Raw genomic sequence first — 21,487 nt, forward strand, 5'->3', positions numbered from 1 at the left:
CTTCAACGCTGGGAGTGTTCCCTGTCGGAGCATAGCTGCCTCATTGTTTATATCCCTGAGTTTTAAGTGTTGCTGGCGGGCGCGGCACCGTGAATCCGCTCAGGTGACTGTTTTGCTACGAGTGTAGAGGAAGCACGAATGTCTCTCTCTCCTGCCCTCTGGCTCCGGCCGCCGTTCTGTGCCAGACTACAGCTTGACAGCTGTTACCAATGACTCAAGGAGAAAAAAAAAAGCATTGATACCCTCCCTTCAGCTGGCCTCATTTGGGACAAAATGGAGAGCGGCCAAGTACCCTCTTCACTGGGACGGAGACATGGACAGCAGAGAAAGGTCATCAGCAGAGAGAGAGGGGATGGAGGAGGAGAGAGCCTGAAATGACATGGACCGTATTTCAGCTATTAATGAATTTAAACCTTTTACTGTTGCCTAAAGTGAACACTGAGCCTTTTAAATGTCACCTACCCAGAAAAGAGAAGCTTCATATTCAATAAAATTGGACTGTAGACCTGAATCAAACCACACTGACTCACTCTACAAATGTAGCATACAATAAAGGAGTGATTTAACTTAAATACAAAATAAAGTGCCCTGATTACAACCAACCATATCATATTACTGCGACTCAAACAATGTAAACCACAAGTATCAGGTTCACACATGCTTTGTTTTAGTTAACAATACTATACTGATTCACAGTTTGTACTTCAGCAGCTGGGATTCAACTACTATCATGTAAGTTTAGTTCAGTGACACCATGAGTCTGCCGTTTCTGAGTCAATATAGCAGCATTTGCAAATCATGGCATGTAAGAATTAGTTTAGCTTTATACTTGAAATGATAAGAACATCTTGTATTGTCTTTTGTAAATTTGATGTAGTACACGGAAAACATTTAGATTGTTGTCCACAAAGTTCTGTGGCATAAGAACTGCAACTCAGAGACCATTTATCTTTTGCACGTGTCCCACTGTTAAAAACTTAAATGTCAGAGCTATGTAGCAGGGACCTGATAATAACATCGTCCCTTAAGTTCATGAGAAGCTGGGATTTGCAGAAACTCTCCTCGGCATGCTGATTACTTGATGTGGCTGTAATTTCAATCCATTTGGTTTTATTTTCTAATGAATTCGGAACAATTTAAAATACCCTTTGCAGACACTCCAATATTAAGCTCAGAACTCCCAGTTCAAGATGGCCATTGAGTACAGACAGGAAAAAAAAACCGAGAGCTGACTTCACACAATTGCACTTGTTTAATTTTTTCACCTTTCATCTCTGTAAACACACAATACACACATCCTCCAAGTCCTTAGGTACACATCCACTTTAGCTGGAGAGAAGGTTTTGCCAAAATTTTTTATGGTACCTATTTTAACAAGTTAAAGAAAATGCTCTTGACAGATTTTGGCTCATATTGACATGATGACATGGAAGATCAAAGTGCTACATACTACAAAAATACAATACAGTAACACATTATGAAACAAACCATAAACAATGACATGAAAATCATCAAATCATATCATCAAATGTATTGATCAATATTCCAGTTACTATGAAATGAGGCTCTGAACAGGTGGGTTTCTGGTCTCGATTTAAAGGCACTGTGTTTCGGCAGCTCTGCAGGTTTCTGGAAGTTTGTTCCAGAGTAGTAGCGCATGAAAATTGAATGCTGTTTCTTTCTCCAAGTTTGGTTCTGATTCTGGAGATTCATGGTAAACTACAGCCAGAAGACCTGGGTGGTCTGGACGGTTGATACAGCAACAGGTCTTTAATGTATTTTGGTGCTGAGCTGTTCAGTGATTTCTAAAGAAACCAGGTGTGGATTGGACTGTCTGTTATCCTCTGACCCCCTTTTTGTTATTCACACAACTGGACCATTTTCTCTATCCAGAGATAATTTTGGCTAAAACTCCCAGTAGAGTAGCAATTTATGAACTACTCAGACAAGCTCATCTGGTACTAAATGATCCAGCATTAAAATGTCCTTAAATTGCTTTTCTTCAGATCTACAGTGGATGCCTAATGGCATCAAGTTGCTACCATATGATTGCCTCCATTACTTGTGCTAAGAAGTAACTGAACGATTCTACTTAATAAAGTGGTTGTGTGTGTATAATGGGAGCATATAGAATGGATTAATGTAATAAGAGTCTATAACTCTTGTGCTTTTAACAAAGACATGCAAGAACCACAATAACATGATATTGGCAGTCTTTCCCACCATAACAGAATAAGGCAAGCAACGATCAGTGTTTGTCGCAGTAATGGTGTCTATATCCAGGCATTGGCGTTTTTTTCCCCTGCTGCCCTGGATATTGATTCATTTCGTGAAATCTCATGCTGATAGCCACCTTCCTTCTACAAGTGCTACGGTTGCTCGTGGATACTCTGCCTCTGTGCCTGTTCAATGCAAATGTAATCCCGTAGTTAATGGAAGCCGCGAAGTGAGGATGCAATAGGTGCAATTGAAGAATTTATTTCCATTTATGTGTAAATTTTTATCACATCTATGCAATAAAGTAGGAGCAGATATTGTACACAAAAGTGTTACCTCAGCAAATGAAATTCATCAAGCAAAATTAGCATGCCCGCTATCCTAATAACAAGACGAGCCCATATCATGTCATGCAGATTAAATCGCTGGTTTAAGAGATCTCTGTTGTGGACGAGAATCAATAGTTTCCCCATGCCTCTTCAAACATTGATCGCCTCCTTTGAGATTTAATTAGTTCCTGAATATGTTCAGTGTAACATGAATATTGCGGTATAGCTATCGAACAGTGGGATGACCTATACTGCAGCAGCCCAGGGATCAATTATGAACGTTGTAATTTGCTATTGATGTAATTGATGAATTTGTCCAATTATACTGGAGAAAGTGGTCAGCCTTTTTCTCTCCGCAGCTCAATGAGCAGCCAAACGGTAGAGCCGTGATCAGAGGGAACAATAAGCAAACTGTACAATAGGTGGGCACTTGGCATTTTGGCTGTTTGTTACACGTAGATTGAAAATGCACTTTATACACAACTAACTCTTACACACACATGGTGTGAGTGGATAACAGATGCAAACTGTTGTTTTTGATCACTATTGTAAAATACAGTATTCTAACCTAAATCATAAGAAGACGATGGCTAAAGGCATATTTCAACATTATTTCCACATTTCCTCGTCAGTTGGCTTCAGCTGTAAAGCTTAAATTCAATTAATGCACTAAATCAAGAAATAAAAACATCTCAAAGTAACTTCTCTACTTGAACAGTTTGGAAAGGACAATTGTGTTTTTGTTTCACAGTTTCAAAATGTTTTCTGGCTCCATGATGTGTCTTGTGTTAAATTTATGTAAAGAAACATTTAGACCTAAATTTCCTCTTTACATGACTTTTGTGAAGCCTGCATTTATATGCAAGTCCTCCAATGTCAAGAAGATTAGATACAAATTCTGCGTCTACAAATACAAATCACTGACATATAACGTTCTATTTCTCATATGTAATCATGGCGTAAAATGTTAAGTAATGTCAAGTCATATTGATGAACATTCAGCTTTCACTTGTCCGCTAGAGCCTCTTTAAATGTGTTGTTTTACTATTAAGTCAGCTCAGTTGTTACACTATCTTGGAAAACTGAAAGAAAAATTAGTCTTGTACGTTAATTCTACAGTGGGGATCGTTTTTTAAATTGCTTTTAGTGCTCAGAGACAGTTGCACTTCTATCCATAATGGAAACCCAGAATAAATAGAGGCTGTAGGAGATGTTAGATAACTACTAAAATTTCAGCTTTATTATGCAGCAACATCATCTGCTCTCTGCACGCATTCTGTGCATTCTACTACAAAACAAAGACACTAAAGTGTAAATTATCTCCATGTATTAGGTGGAAGTAACGGTTCTCTCGGAAGCAAAGTCACAATCCATCTTAAATGCAACGTTTGGACTTTTACGGTCTAAATCTTTAACCTTTAATTTTAACCAGGCCAACATGAAGACTGTTCTCCCTCACTTCAACCAATATGTGGATTTTCCAACCAGGGGAGTGAATACTCTAGACTTGGCCTACACCAACATCAAAGAAGCATTCAGAGCAGCCCCCCGCCCCCACCTTGGCTCTTCAGACCACCTATCTGTTATGCTAATTCCTGCATACAAGCCCCTGCTGACCAGAACAAAACCTACAGTGAGGCATTTGAGAGTGTGGACTGAGGGGGCCATGGAGGCACTTCAGGACTGTTTTGAGTGCTCTGACTGGGAGATGTTCAAGGCAGCAGCCACTTACAACAACCAGATCAACATCGATGAGTACGCCATGACGGTGTCAGCCTTCATCAACAAGTGCACAGAGGACGTCAGCATCACTAAGAACATTATCACCCAGGCCAACCAAAAACCCTGGATGACTAAGGAGGTACGTGAAATGCTAAAAGCACGGAACTCAGCCTTCAAGTCTGGCGACAAGGAGGCACTGAGGACAGCGAGAGCCAACTTGAACCGTGCTATCAGGTTAGCAAAGCGAACCCACAGTCGAAAAATACAGGAGTTCCTCCACGACACCAGCAACACCAGAAGTATGTGGCAAGGCATAAAGGCGATCACAGATTACAATCCATCCTCCCCCCCAGTGGGTGAAGTTGATGCTGACTTTCTAAATGGACTCAATAACTTCTTTGGGAGGTTCGAGGCACTGAACAGTACTCCGGCAAAGAAAACTGTTCCCCACCAGGAAGAGGAGGCACTCTGCCTGGACACAGCCGATGTGTTGAAGACTCTGAAAAGAGTCAACCCACGGAAGGCCCCAGGTCCCGACAACATACCTGGGCGGGTGTTCAGGGAATGCACAGGTCAGCTGGCTGGTGTCCTAACAGATATTTTTAACACCTCACTGGACCAAGCCACAGTGCCAGCCTGTCTCAAAACTGCCTCCATCATTCCGGTGCCAAAGAAACCTGAAGTCACCTCTTTCAACGATTACCGGCCTGTGGCACTGACTCCCATCATGATGAAGTGCTTTGAAAGGCTGGTAAAAGAACACATCGTCTCCAGACTCCCCTCCACATTCGACCCGTTCCAGTTTGCCTACCGCCGAAACCGCTCCCCTGAGGATGCCATCTCCTCCGCCCTACACCTGAGCCTGGCTCACCTGGAGGAGAAGAACACTCATGTGTGGATGTTGTTCCTGGACTTCAGCTCAGCGTTCAACACAATCATCCCACAGCATCTGGCAGAAAAACTGGGACACCTGGGCTTCAGCACCCCCCTGCGCAACTGGCTGCTAGACTTCCTCACCGACAGACCTCAGTCAGTCCGGATCGGACAACACACCTCCGATGTCATCACCCTCAGCACAGGCTCCCCTCAGGGCTGCGTCCTGAGCCCTCTGCTGTTCACTCTGATGACACACGACTGTGTCCCCAGGTTCGCCACCAACCACATCGTGAAGTTCGCGGACGACACAACGGTGGTGGGCCTCATCAGAGACGACAACGACCTGGACTACAGAGAGGAGGTGGAACAGCTGGTGGACTGGTGCAGAGACAACAGCCTGATCCTGAACGTTGACAAGACGAAGGAGATGATCGTCGACTTCAGGAAGAACCGGCCCAGCCACGCTCCACTGCTCATCAACAGCTCGGCTGTGGAGGTGGTCAGCAGCACCAAATTCCTGGGGGTGCACATCACTAACGACCTCACCTGGACTGTGAACACCACGTCTCTGGTCAAGAGGGCACAGAAGCGCTTGTATTTCCTGGGGAGGATGAGAAGAGCACACCTACCCCCGCCCATCCTCAAGACGTTCTACAGAAGCACCATAGAGAGCATTCTGACCAGCTGCCTCTCTGTGTGGTGTGGAGGCTGCAGCGCCTCCGACTGGAAGAACGTGAGGAGAGTGGTGCGGACAGCAGAAAGGATCATCGGGGCCCCCCTTCCCTCCATTCAGGACATTTCATCCCAGCGCTGCGTGTCCTGAGGCCGAAACATCGTCAGTGACCCCTCACACCCCCACCATGGACTGTTCTCCCTGCTGCCCTCTGGAAAGAGGTTCTGCAGCATCCGGTGCAGGTCCACCAGGTTCAGAAACAGCTTTTTCCCACTTGCCATCAGACTGCTGAAGTCTTAACTGGACTGCACTTAAAATCTGGTCTCCACTTTATACCTTGCACATGTACAGAGCTAAATAACTTCTATTTTACTGTCAGTCCTGCACTTTATATTTTATATTTATATTTATATTCATATTTTATACTGTATTTTATTTTATTCTGGAGTAACCTCACAACATTGAAAGCTCAAACACTGTCCTGAGCCGTATGCAACGAAATTTCGTTCTGTATACACCCTGTGCATGCAAAATGACAATAAAGTCAGTCTAAGTCTAAGTCTAAGTCTAAGTCTAACCTGCAAGGGTAATACACATAATATGGCTTGTTACAGCTGCATATTTTTTTTACAATATTACTGCTGTAGAGGATTTTTGGGTTGGCTTATTTGAATGCTGTGTTCCCTAGGTATTTGTGCCACCTTTATAACAGTCATCTTTTAATCCAGTAGCACAGTTTTGCACGGCAACAATCGGAAAATAAAACTTTTTATTTATTCACATGTATTGAATAAGGAAGAACGACTACATTAGAAATGGTTGCTTTTATAAAATATTTGTCATGCTAACGTACTGAAACCATTTCCTATAAAAATATACCCAAAGTTTTTGTAGTTTTACATTTTTCTTCAAGAAACTAAGAACTTTGAATAATTTCTGAATTTGTTTCCCTGTGGTAAAAATACATGGCACTTTATTGGCATTTTATTTTAACCACTCTTCAAAAATGGAAAAGATGAGACTTTAGGAAGGTAGATGTTTGGTGTTCTTTGTTAATCAGGAAACTTCTTGGAGAAAATGGCAAATAACTCACATTTGCCCATACCTGCAATGAGAGCAATGATTAAAGTTTACTTTAAATTTTAATTTAAAGTAAACTAATTACTAATAAAAAAAGTTTTTCATGTCTAATTGCCAAACAAAGACGATTGAGTACAAGTTTCTTGAGCGGTCCAACTGTAAAATAGCTTGCAGTTGCAAGATTATTTTCAGAGAGAAATGTTGATGGTGACGTTTATTGGTCAAATGTTAAGACAGATTTGAAAATACTGACTTTAGATGCTATCAAATTATTATTATTGCATTTTTAAAAAATAATTTGGACTCCTGCCAGTTTGAGTACTTTATGCATATCATTTACACAACAGTTCTTTTACCCTGGTGCACATGAAACCATATGACCTTTGTGAATAATTAGATATAAAAAAGAAAAAAAAAAAATTGTACCATTACCATTTTGTTAGTATGTGCGCCACCACTTATCAATGGTCCCATAGTGAAAAAAGTCAAATATTAGCATGATTTAAAGATGTATTTAGTAGAACAGCCACAAGAGGAATGTAAAAACCGATGCAGATTTTTAAACATGTATTTTATTTATGCTTAATTACATGGAGTGATGCGGCTCCCATAACTCTGGCAACGTAGCAGCCGTTCTCATTGTTGTCCCAGAGCTAATTAAAATCACTCTGAGGGGTTTGTGGAGCAACGCAAACCACCTACAAGTTGATCAGAATTGAGTGAGTAAATGAAATGATTAATTTTGTCTTTTGCTGCTGCTGCTTTTAGTGCGCAAATTAATCATATGAATATAGTCATGTTTAAACAACTGTACTGTTGTGCTTTATTTGGTGTTTTGTTTTGTGTTTTTTTTTGCAATAGATCTTGGAGCTAATTAAAATTTCATAAAAGAACTGCAGTTGTAAAAATGTGTGCTCTTCCTGTAAAACATGTCATTCTGTTCAGTACGTGATTTAATTTGTTCATTCATTTGTTTAGTCGTATTTTGTTTGACAAGCCACATCTGTTCCATGCACAAACATTAGTCACTGCACAACGAAGCTACTTCTGCACTACAACAAATTTGCGGTGAACAGTAATGTCCACAGATTTATTTTTAGATGCGCCTTGTTTTATGTTTTGGTTTATATCAAATCAAATATCAAATACTCCGACATCGCTTTCATTGACTTTTGGCAAAGACTGTAGGGTCATATGGTCAAACATTGACCATAACTCCCACCTACAGGGGTTAGCAGGCAGTATTTCTTACTAAACTGCTGCCTTAGCCTTACTTGAAGTCAAGTTTTAGTCTGTGATCAATGCAAATATACAAGTTTTTACTTATTTTAAATTTGAGACTAAAAGTGATACTTGAATCATATTTCATTTTAAGCAATAAAATGTTTTGTTATTAAGATGTTATGTACTCGCATTTTTTCTTTCACGTCTTTTACTAGCTTGAGAAGCAACCACAGGATGGGAAAATCTTTTATTTGATTAATTGATCGTCAGAATAATTGATAGATTACTCAGCTAATAAAATAATCGTTTTAAAACAGCCCTACAATGTTTGAGATCAGAGCAAATGTAGCTGAGTATTTTTGGCAGGACGAGAAAATGAATGCGCAGGTATCGTCCATCCGAGTTAAATTTAACAAAGAATGGGCAAGAAGTTTCTCTAGATGAACAAAACTGGCATCTTCCAGAAAAAAAAATGGTTGAAAGTGTTAATTTGGCAAGCTAGGACAAAAGTGCATGACCAACTTGTCAAAGACTTTGAAAACCGTGTATAATTTCTATACTTATTTACAAACTGTTGAAATCTCAAAACTTGAGAAAAAACTACATTAAACGTTTTTGTTTTTTTTGTGCTCTGGCTGTATAATTGAATACACATCTTACTCATTGTCAAAGTAACATATTCTCTTTCATTCCTAGTGAATAACACATTACATAAAATTGGACATACTGATTATTATAAACAGCAGTAAAACGTTTATGTACACACAATCACACTTTTTAAAGAAAAAACATTTGATACTTTTGTGTCTTTTTGTCTGGCACAACTTATTGTTGGGCCTTTGTGGCTTGGTTTTATGCAGTCAGACTGTCAAATCAAACCTAAAACCAAAACCAGTTCCTTTAGATGTGTGATTAGTTCTCAGTTTTGCAAAGGCTATTTAAAGATAAAACAAACAGAAAAAAACACAACACTTTTACAGATTTGCAGGAAATTGTAGACACTTTTCACATTTTTTATTGGTATTTTCCGAAAACATTTCCTGTGACAGTAATTGCTCTGAAATTTCTTCACTCTTGTCCTCGAATTGATCACATCAGACTTACCTCTGTTATCTGGGGGCTTTGCACAGTTGTTGTAATTTCAGCCTGTGGGAAAAATAGCCCATCTTCCCTAAGCTGCCGCTCTTGTTGAATTGCACTTTGCGCTGCAGATTGGTGCTTATAGCTGCGACTGCTTCCCCGCCTGGCGTCCGCACAAAGCCACCGACGGGGCCCTTTGATGTTTGCCTCGGCGGATCAAAGATGTTAGTGAGCAGACCTGCCAGGTGCGCCCGCTCTTTCATCTTACTTACTTTATCAGTCTTGCTGCTACCTATTCTCTGTAAAGCGACACAACAATGTGTCCCGTTCAGGTGGCATCCATAATTCACAGCGAGACTTCCTCGATTTCAGATAGCCCCCCGTTCTGGATGCTCGGAACGATATTTTTTGAAGCGGTCTGTAAAAGCTAGCGGAGGACGTCATCTCTTTGTGCATACTCTCTTATCGTTCCGTCCCCAGATTTGATCTTAATCCTTTTGACCTCAAAGGAGAAGAAAGAAGAGTTCACGCTTTCTCGAAGTCATAAATATTTGAATCCGTGTGACTGCCTTTGATTGCTTGCTCTTTTCTGCGCCAGCAAGTGCAAATGTTAGACTTGTGTGGCTTTCCGACTCTGACTCCGCCCTGATTGTTCAGAATATGTCAGGTTTTTGGCATCTTTACCAAGCAGACTTTGCGGCTCTCATTAACAAAGAGCGGTTTAAAAGCAGACCACGACCACCTCTTTTTTTCTTTTTTCTTTCTGTTTGCTTTTCAAACGCTGAAATTCCCAGAGGACACCAAGTGCTTCATCAGAGAATTTCTACATTATTGATTAAAAATGGGATAATAAAAGCAACATAATTTGGTAGGCCCTGGGGTAACGATATCATGTCTCCGTTTACATTTCTGTAATTCATCCCTATATTCATCTGTCTGGCTTCTCCTCTTCCCCGCGTGGCGTATAGATCACGTATGGCTGGAACCCGAGTCGCTCCAGCTCAGATCATCGACGCTTTGATCTCTGTGTAAGCAGATGACGTTTTCATGCATAATCACTGTATTGATTTGGCCCCTCCTCTCCACCCGCCCTATCCCAATTGATCTTGAAGCTAATTGTGCCCTTTTCTCTCTCAGCAGCGTCTTGCTGGGATCAAGTCTTCATCTCAAAACTACCAATCTTGTTAAAGGGAACATAAGCAATCTTAACAGTTTAGCAGGAGAAAAAAAAAGACCCCTTAAATGGCAATTAACGTCACACATTTTAGTTTAAGAGTGCCATTTGTAGCTTTGGTAATTGAGTAAACAACAGCGGGTTTTACATCTTCACCCAGAAAAATCAGCGTGTCAACAGGCAGCCAAGGGCACCTTCACTGTTGGTCTTTGTTTCAGTAGAAAATTGTTAAGCCCGCCAGACTGAGAAGCCGGGAAAAATCTTGATGATTCCTTTTTGCTTGGATAATGGTGGCATATGACTCTGCAACCATTCAAAGAATAAATCAAGCAATGAAAATGAATATATTCAGGGTTTCTCACATAAATCTTGCAGTCTTTCGTAAGGGCGCTAGTGCAGACCATCAGTGGTCCACTGTATTTTTATATAAATTTTTTTTAAACATTGCAAAATATTCGGAGGCATCATAAATTGGAAATAACTGCGTGCAGGACGACGCAATTGGTGCGCAACCCCTCACGCCCAGTTCAATGTGTCCGCTATGGGGGGGCAAGTAAAGCCTGGTGGCCCGCCAGGCTTAAAATATACTGAGGGAATCCCCAGTCCCTGTAAAATGTAGAATGATGAAATCTTGCCAAAACTGTAAGGATGGCACACAGTCTATGAAACTTATTTGTCCTCTCATAGATTTGCTTTTGTTTTCTTGTCACTCATAAATGTTTCAGATTATCAAATTTTAATATTAGACAAAGATCATTAGAGGGAAGACATTAGAAGGGAAAAAAGCTAACCAACCTGGCCCTATGTGAAAAAGTATCTACCTCCCTCAACCTAATAAGCGATTGGACCTCTCTTGGCTGTAACCACCATAATAAAGCGTTTCTTGTTTTACTTTGGAACCATTCAGAGGTAAACTTACTAGAGTGGTTCAGATTGAAAAACGTCTCCCCCCCCATTCGCTGGTGGTGGTCTGCACCAGAAATACTGAAGAGGACATGAGAACAATTTCCTTATTAACCAAATATAAACAAAAATGGATGATGGCAGATTTTTGTATGGTTTCTCCTTTATCTTTTACAAATAACCATGAGCCATTTTTTCTGAATTTACCCACAATCCACTGCACTGCAGCCCGCTTGATGCTTTTGGAGTGGTCTCCGTTACGCTTCGCATTGACAAATCCCTTCAAGTGAGACTTAGGTTTTTAGACTGACCAGAATTTGGACCTCCCTAAACGAACCGGACTTTCTAGGCAAATGAACACCAGATGAAAACTGGCACTTTCCCAAACAAATCAACTTTCATCTCAACAATCCAATTGACATCTGCCAAATCTAAATAAGAGGTGGGAGATAATACATTTTACCACACATCCTCCACTATATCATTGCCAATCTTTCTCTAGATTTAGATTTCAGTAGTATATTTGCTGTTATCAAGATTCCATTAGCTTATCTTCAAAGTATCAGAATAGTTACAATGGAACAAATGTTTTTTTTTCTTTTAACACTGACACATGAAGAGAAAATGTATTCAGCGGTGACTGTGACTGATGGCTGCTGTCTGTGTAAGAAATCTCAATAATCCTAAAAAGACAGGAAAATGAGGTGTGCTTCGAGTCATTTGTTTCTGAAGACAGCCTGGCTGCTGTATCCCATCACTGCCCATGAGGCCCCTTCACCCTGAACAAACCGATCCCATTTCAGCCACGCAGAGAGTGATAGAGGGGCCTCTGTCTGCCGCTTGGCAGGCTGTTGATGGAGTCTTTGACTGTAAGAAGTATCCAGGTTGAGGAGTACGGATTCAGACGGAGAAGGGCAGAACAAAGAGGACTCATCCTCGCCTGAGGGCCACCATAACTCACTACTGTCGCCACTTTGATCACTGCTACAGACAGGCTTTGGAATCTCCTTTATTTCCTGAAACATAATTAAAACACACACAGAGATCATTTTTAAATTAAGAGATACATGCAAAGTCCAAGACCTAATGCACTACAGCACGTACAACACCTGGGTATTTACAGATCTGAGAAACTTCATGTTGAGGAAACCAAGGTAACGACCTCCTATATATACAGAAGGGTTGATGGTGTTATTTTTGAAAGACTCAAATCATTATACTCTTCTTATCTAGGTAGGTTCAAAAGGCACAGTGACGACGTGAACCTAAGGTGTTATGATACACTGCATCTTTTTTTATTTTATTTTATCTTCTGTGACACTGTAATTCAGATTTTCTGCTTTTTGCATTTGCAAATGTGACAACTGAGAAAAATAGTAGCTTAGAGTCATTGTTCTGCTGGAAGGAATACCTCCACCCCAGTCTCCAGTGTTTTTTCCCATCTCAAACAGGATTTTTTAGGGTTGACTTGTATTTAGCTACATTCATCCACATATTTAATGTAGACTGTATGATGAGTAATTATCCCATCAACTTATCTCCACGTCTTCTGAATTTGTAGTTTCTTGGCTGCTTCTCTGATTAACCTGGAAGTTTAAGGGAACTAACATGTCTAGATTTAGTTGTGCTGTTCTCTTTGTATTTTCAGATTATGGATTGGAAAGTGCTTTGCTTAATGCCCAGGATATTGTTTTTCTTTCTCAACAAATCTCTCAAATGTGTTTTCTGCTTATGATTCTGTCTAACTACCTACCAATTTAGGTAGACAGTCATTAAAATTCATGCCTGTTCACAGTAGAGAACACACAGGTTGCATGTGTTTAGAAGTGTGAACGGCCCCGGCAAAAACATCCGATTTGACAAAAAAACGGAATTGGGTCACTTCGAGTTGCAATGTGAACGCAGCCTAAGGGTTCCACTGTATACAAAAGTAATTGTAAACAGATGGGACATACAAACCACAGTAAGGAATCCTGTGCATCCCCTGTGCAAATGACATATATTTAGTGTTTGAACTATGACAATAGGCAGTTAGTTATAGGTGTGTTTAGAAGAGTCTCCTGTATTTGCAGAATTAAGCAATTTTTTCCTTTCTGTCAGAATATGATGTTGAAGTTTACTGTAAAAGTTCAAGAAAGGATTTATTACCTTGAGTGATTGAGATCTCTGGACTTTTCTAACAAATCAATGTTCCACCTGACAACTGAATGTCTTCGACTGAATCTTAACAACTTGAGGAAAACTTTAGTAGTTGCTTAAAAACAGCAGTCTGTCGCAGAAAAGTTGGATTCTGTTATTACCAATGATATTTATAACCTTGAAAGTCTTTGAGGAAGTAACATTTGAAAACGTTATTCTACCAGCATCATTGAGCGTTGCCATTTAGAACAGGTGCAGTAAACACTTAGAAGACGGCATTATCTTGGCATTCAGTGTTTGCTCACAGACACTGGAAGATATAATGTATTTTTATGTTCCCAGTAAATCGAAGACAGCAGAGCATTGAGCGCACTGACGGCAGAGAACTGCATAAACTGGCTCACCAAGTCATGCAGAGATTGATTCAAGGGGATTAATCACTGGTGTTAGAATTCATTTCTAGTTTTGGGAGCGAACGGCGCAATCCACCAGAGCTCCGCTTTATCTCGACAGGTTCAGTTAGGATTAATAGTGTCTTGTTCTCAATAGATCAGCAGAATGCAGAATCACTGGATTTTAAGCTTTCCTTGAGAGCTGCACACATGTCAGATAAGGAACTTGTGGCAATGTAACTCATTTAGCTTCAACAAATCGTCTATATTTGTATTTTATACGGTCCATTTTACTGAAAGATTAAGCATAGTAGAAGTTGAGGCCACCTTATTAAAACTAAAACAAGAAAATGTTTTATGCAACTGTACGTAAAGAAATGTGAATGTAAACAAGGCTCCAGATGGTCGATTTGGCTGTCATTTAAGCATTGAAATTATAGCCTAGTAAAAAAGATGATTATGAAAACAATGGCGGCTTGGAAAGCAGCATAGTTTGCCAAAAGACTCAGAAAAAACATCCCCCAAAAATAATTGTAAACAGATGGGACGTACAAACCACAGTAAGGCGAGAACAGACATAAGTGATGGCTAACAGTGGGAGAGGTGAGCTAACATCTGCCAGGGAAGCATTTCATCTCTGCGTCTGGCAGGAGTATTGCACTCTGATTTGAGTTTAAAATATGCTAAATGTTAGAGTAATTGTATGTGGCATGTTTTGATATCCAAATGTGATGAGTAATCTTCAAGCCACATGTTGGGAATAAAAATGACATTTTATGTAAACCCTGTCAGAACTGGAGGCCCCGGGGGCCAAATCTGTCCCACTGAAAGTTCAAGCATACTTTGTGTGTTTAAATATCATTTTATCAATCAAATCAAAGCGTGCCGCCAAATTACATCATTCTGAAAAGATGTCGAATTTCAATATGTACTCATTGAATGCAGAGCCAGTTATTTATTAATATTTAAACAGTTTGTTGATGGATGGTTTTATCAAAAGATTCTGCCTCAACCAGCCATTTTTTAGTCGTAGTAATTTTCACTCAAATTACTGGCGTCCCATCCACAGTCAAGTCCTTAAAAATTGGGAAATGTTTTGCCTTAAACTAATATAGGCTTAACTTGAAAGAATGTGCTCATTTGATAAATTAGACATGATTTTGTGATTAATTTTTAAAAATATCTTTGACAGTGTTTTTAGTGAACAGAATCAATGGTCTCTGGAACAGAAGGAAGCTCTGAAAGAGACACAACTCCCAGTATCTGTCTAAATTATTTACTCCTCATTGTGAGAGCCAATTTATTTATTTATTTTTCAACTGCACGAGTCATTTGCTTCACGTTTGGGCTGTTTAAAAGTTCATGTATTTGTGGTGACTATTAAAATACTGCAGCTGGACTGCAGTATTTATAATGAATTTAATTTTAATGTCTGAGCATTAAAATTGGGAAGTTATAAAAAAACGTATATAGGTCAGCAGTTACAGCGGTTCAGCAATAAAAAGCTCATTTTATAGTATATTTTTCTGGAGCTTTGTATTCAATATTGCTGGAATTTATACACAAAATATTAAGTGGGAGGTTAGTCAGGCTGCTGATCTAGGAGGAAAATGTCTACTGTGATGCAAGTGGGCTTGATTCTTACTATGTCAGTAAATTTAGCACAGTGTCACATTATGCACACAAGTTTAAAACAAAAATGATAAAATTGCATTTATTTCACAGAAAACCATATTCATGCTGCTGTTAAAATGATTCCCTGGCTTTAATTATATGATCTGCAACATGTTTATTTTGATTTTGAAACAAAGGCTTTAGCAAAATTTAGAATAAGCACTAAGACTTATTCTAAAGACCCGTTGTCTTAGTGCTCAATGCTTCCAATTTCTTGCTAAAATTTGATTTTTTTATTTTTTGGCATGATTGGTGATGCTACCAATTTTCAGAGCCCTTGGCGAATGTGTTTTCTTTTGCATTACTTCACAAAACCTTTGCATTCCCTCGTAATGAGCATATATTGCTTACTGCAATCGTAGAGATGGAACTGCTCATGAAAACAATCCTTTATTAACACTTCAGACTACCAACATTAAAAAGACACAATCAAAACTGTCAGAGGACTTGCCCCATGAAAATAACTCAGGAATAGTTCAAATAGTTTGGATATTTATATATATATTTTTCCCTTCTTACGGAAAGTTTGCTTACATTGTTGAAGAGAGATGGAAAGCCCATGTTTGACCTGCTTTGCTTTTGTATTCTGCACATACAGGTCTGTGATGCATTTCTACCCTCAGGAAAAATATTTAAACTTTAGACATCTCACAAACAAGGCATTAACATACGTGTAAAAATCTTACGAAAACCTTATAGCAGAAAGTACGGTGGACACCGTAAGAAAGACGTTCAGTATTAAACTTTACCGCATGAACTGATCAGTACATTATTGCGAGGTAACGCAAAAGTATTGTGAGGGAACGCGATACTTTTGCCCCTAGGGGGCTCCGTACTAATTAAATGTGGCTGCAATGAGACTTTTATGTGAACATTTTACGATCCCAAAGCAAACTGCACATGCAGAACAACGCAGACGTCACACAGCAGCGCATTAAGTTAACAATAGATGCCACTGTCAATGGATTGATTTTAAAGTTCTCCAGCAACAAGAGCCGACTGTATCCTCACAACATTGTAAGTCAAAAGAACCTAATAAAAAAAGCACAACTAAAAGCAACAACTTTTTGGGGAGCATTTCAGAATTTTCAGGATGATAATTTTTAGCCATAGCTTGCATCCGCATTTACTGAATCTCGGTTCTACTGGTTCAGAATTGTGAGACACGAGTTGCGTTAGTGATGTAAAAAGACAGCTAAAATCCCCTGTGTCATAAATACGATTTTTTTTTTGGTGTGTAAAAAGATGGGAATTGGGCTGTTAAGAAAGCTGTGACAGTGTGATCCAGGTCGCATCTGGGGAAAGAAAAAAATTGGAAATGGGTCACATTTGCCTGCTGTGTGAACGTAGCCTAAGTTTAGCAGAATTTTTAAAGTAAATGTGATTGTGATTATTGCACAGTTTATTACACCTCCTAGCCATTCTGGTCTTTATCGAGTGACCTTGGGAGTAAAAACAAGCTGATATGGGTAGTTTAGTCCAACCATCTGCTCTGGTAACAAGCCTGCAGTCTGCTGCTTTACACTCATGCTGCACAGTGCTTGCCGTCTATCTTTAAAACTGTAACCATAATAACAAGGATGGATGACACTCTTTAGTCGTTTTGGTAACATTGTAAAACCATAATGTAGTTTTCCACCATGCCCATTTCATGCTGGTGTTTCCACAGAGGGAATTATTCATCATGGTACCCAGGCTGATGGGATTAGCTCCCAGGAAGTAACTCTCCGTCTGTAGGCTAATCGAGGCACCTCCAGAGATCACAGGTTGATACTTTGACATGCATTTTAATCTGAAAATTAGAGGAGAATTCCAGGTCCATATTCCTGAGCACCAGGGAGACTGTAAAGATTATTAAACATCTATATCAATTATTGGACATGGGTAGTTGCGCTGGGTAATTCCACGGCTCCTGCTAATGGCTACCATCTGGACCTTCTTACTATCTTCATCGCATGCAGAGGAGGCTCTAAAATTACAAGCATGGAACCTTTTTTATGTTGAAAAGAAGGTCTGGAAGATAAGAGTAGGACAATTTCTTGCATGTACAACATGTTGTGCATGCATCTATAACTTGTTTACTTAGACTGCCTTGCAAAGGTATTTCCATCCTTGAACTTTTTCACACTTAGTCAGGCCAGCGCCACTAACTTAAATGTATTTTTATTTGTATTACTTGTTTTTTTTTTATGTAATAGTCCCACATACAGCAGTGGAGAATTATTGAGAGGACAGTAAACAATACACATTAAATGTATAAGTACAGCTGTTTACAGATATTCTACATAACATTAGTTGTTACTTTGCATTGGCCTATACTTCACTAAAATACATTAAAATTTGTAATGAGACAAAATGAGAAATTTGAGGTTTATGAATACTTTTGTAATGTATTCTACAGCTCTGGGAAAAATTAAGAGACCACTTAAAATGATCAGTTTCTCTGATTTGACTTTTCATAGGCAGATTTTTTGAGTAAAATAAACCTTGTTCTTTTACTCTATGAACTACTGACGAGATGTCCAAGCAGAAATTTACTATTTATTTGCAGAAAATGAGGAATGGTCAAAATAATAAAAAAGATGCCGTGCAAGTTCATATTAATTTAGAAACAACAATACTAGTGTTTTAACTCAGGAAGAGTTCAGAAATCAATATTTGATGTGAAATTATGAGACATTTTTGTTCGAGCTGCGTCTTTAAAATTATGTTCAAAATAGCAGGCGTACAAAATAAAATTCACATAAAAAAACAAAACAAAAATAATTTATGCATTTAAAAGAAATTATGTGAAATAATAATAAAAAAACCCATTATAAACATCCTTCAAGGCATGAAGGCATGGTCAGTTTAGTCAGGAGGTTTTCAATGCAGTTGAGTGCAGTGGACTCTTCATTTTTTCTAGAGTTGCATATCTGTAGCTCCTTATCTTAATTGCTGGTAATAAAGATGAGTTTGTTACTGTCCATCCAATTCTCTATGATAACCACTGGCTCCAAAATACTGTGGATAAACTGCGGCGAGTGGGACTTCTCATTTTGTTTTCTGGCTCGGCTCCCTCTCCATGCTCTCGTTTCTCCGTTAACCTTTCACACTCTATAAGGCACTATAACATTTGGCTCTTGTTCCAGTGTGTCCAGTCTGCCTGCCAGCATGACAATTTTAATGATTTTGTACTTAATCTGTGGGAGAATTCAGCAAACCATATGCCGACTAGAAAAGGTCATATAAATTCAGTGTTATTGGAAAAGGTTCAGGGCTTTTAGAAATGCTGCTCCCCTTCCTCTGTGCTCTTCTGGCCAGGAATGTTCTGTTCTTCTTTCTGCACCTTCACCGACTCAACGGATGAGGCTGGGGATGACATTAATCATGTTGTTTGGGTGCTCAGCCGCTTTGCAGTCATTTTTCACACCGAGCAGAACTAGTCTGTAAAAATCGTACGACCATGAAAAGAACCTGGGTGTCTAGTGGCCAATATTCAAACCTTCTACTAACAAATACAGCACTGGCACTGTGTTTAGGGTTTGTCAAAGTGTACATTTCAGATGTATCATGCTAATTGATTTTACATTTCCATTATTGAGTGCATTTATCCAGGCTTATTTTTTTTACTGTTTGGTCATAGTTCAGGTATTACTTGAGCTTTTTGAGATGCTAATCAGCTGCTCCCAGTTGTACAAACAACCCTGTTGCCATGCTTACACATCATCACAGTGTAAGAGCAAATGCTACAAAAGCAGAGGGAACAATGGCTCAACCAAAAATAATTATGAACTAAAGTCTAAGTCAAAAAGAGAGCTGCTACCAACATGTCGTTATTCTTGAAAGTAAATTGACTCTTGAAGTTTTGTCTTCTAGTTGTTTTCTTAGATTATTTTTTATTTATTTTGAAGGTGGAACCATTGTCAATGTTATTTAACAATATATTTTTAATTGCTATTTCTAATTTCGTTAGTTAGTATTTGGTAGTAGCCAAATAGGTAAAAGTTGGTAATGTTGGTCTCTGACAGCACAAAAAAATGACAAAACCTAGGCAATGTTTTTTTATTTTAGATTTGCTATCAAAATAAATGGAAAATATCTGTTTATACTTTTGTCCTTGAGCCTTACCGCTTGGTCCCTGACCAGACCAAAGAGCACAGGGAGAAGAAGGAAATTTGATCATAAAGCGTAAAGATCATAACCCAGACTCAAACGTCTCTCTCCCCGGCTTTCTAACCAGACAGAGATTTAAAAGCAGTTGAGTTTGCCAACAACTGGTGGCATCATCTAAGACATCACAAGTGGTCTTAGACGACAACCTCATGGTTATTCCATCAAATATTGATTTCTGAACTCTTCCTGAGTTTCAAACATTAGTGTTGTTTCTAAATGAATATGAACTTGTTTTCTTTGCATTATTTGAGGTCTGAAAGCTCTGCACCTTTGTCATGATTTTGACCTTTTCTTATTTTCTGCAAATAAAAATTACATTTTTGCTTGGAATTTTGGATACATGTCAGTAGTTCATAGAATAAAAGAACAATGTTAATTTTACTCAAACATAGATCTATAAAAAGTAAAATCCGAGAAACTGATCATTTTGTCGTGGTCTCCATTTTTTCCACAGCTGTATATTATGGCTTCCTTTATGCTGTCCACAGGCAGGGATTGTGATGATGCCATCCCGCATGCCTTTAACGTCAGATAAAGGCATTTTTCTGTTCCCGACTGCTCTTACTATCCCATGATGCATCTGTGTGATCAATGGGACTCGTGGCTTCACTCTTATCCCTCTCCGCCTTCCCCAGTAATCAGCGGTGTGATGTGATCAGAGCCACTCGCCTGTCCTGTCCTCCCCTCATGTCATCCAGAAACAAAGTATCCTCTCTGTCATTTCTGACAGTCGTGTGACAGCAGGGCTGAGAAGTGAGGTTTGGGGGCTGGGGTTGTTATTCATCTCTGAAAGTGAGGACTTAAACCTCCAAGCCACCGCTTTGTGCACCTCCTACCCCTTTCCTCCTCTTAAGAAACTCTCCGATATGAAGGATGGAAGATGAAGTGGCTGAACTCGGCATGCCGCAGGAGTTTTACAGCCAGATGTCATTTCAGTATCAGCTCTTTTATTATGCACGCAGTTTTATTTACAAGGATGGCTGTAAAACCGCAGCTCGGAAACAAACAAAGCCGCTGGCCACCAATCATTATTATTCAATAGGAGACCCTTCACCCCCCCAACCCTCCCCTCAAAACACTCTCTGTGCTTTGAGAGCGACCGCGGGCCAGGTTTCAGACTGCACACATCTATAAAAGTGAGTGATGTTTAGCTTTTCTGGAGAAGAAGGGAAAGATCCTTCAGTCAAAAGCGGCTCTTAAGATGCTGTCAATCATCCGCCGGACCCGGCAGCAGCGCCACCAGGGAGCGTTTGTCTGCGGCTCACAGACAGTTCAAGGTTAATTAGTGTACATCATCAAATATTGATAATGGAATGATCAGTCACTGCTTTTAGCAATGTGGGGTGCATGTGAGGCTAGTTTTTAAGGGAATGAATATTACATTTGAATGGGCTCTGTGATAAGAAAGTGGCATCGTATCTCCTTTAAGGTAGTCGTTGTGGAACTGGGTTAATGAGAGCTGGTTAATGGGAGAACTTTTCCCTTGAGGAGCATAGAGTAATTATTTGATTTGTTAGGAAGTGAAAAACTTTTATCTTGGCATAGAGCTTAATCACAAGGTTTTATTTTATTTTTCAGATGAGCTAGGTTTTTGTGCTTTCCAGATTGCAAGTTATGTTATGAAGCTATAATGTCTTGGTTTCCTATTTATGACCAAACATCAGCTCAATAAATAGTTGCTTTACAGGTGGTGTAAAATTGTGTTAATATTGAAAATAACTGGACAGTTAGTAAAGGCGCATATTGTGCAAAGTCAACTTTTTTGACTTAATGAAGGACCATTGTTATGACATGCTGAAGGTGGAGTTTTGGAAAGAATAAGTGCTTCTTAAAGAGGCAGTAGCCCAAT

This window comes from Xiphophorus maculatus, chromosome 18 (assembly GCF_002775205.1).
Source record: "Xiphophorus maculatus strain JP 163 A chromosome 18, X_maculatus-5.0-male, whole genome shotgun sequence".
Classification (NCBI taxonomy): Eukaryota; Metazoa; Chordata; class Actinopteri; order Cyprinodontiformes; family Poeciliidae; genus Xiphophorus; species Xiphophorus maculatus.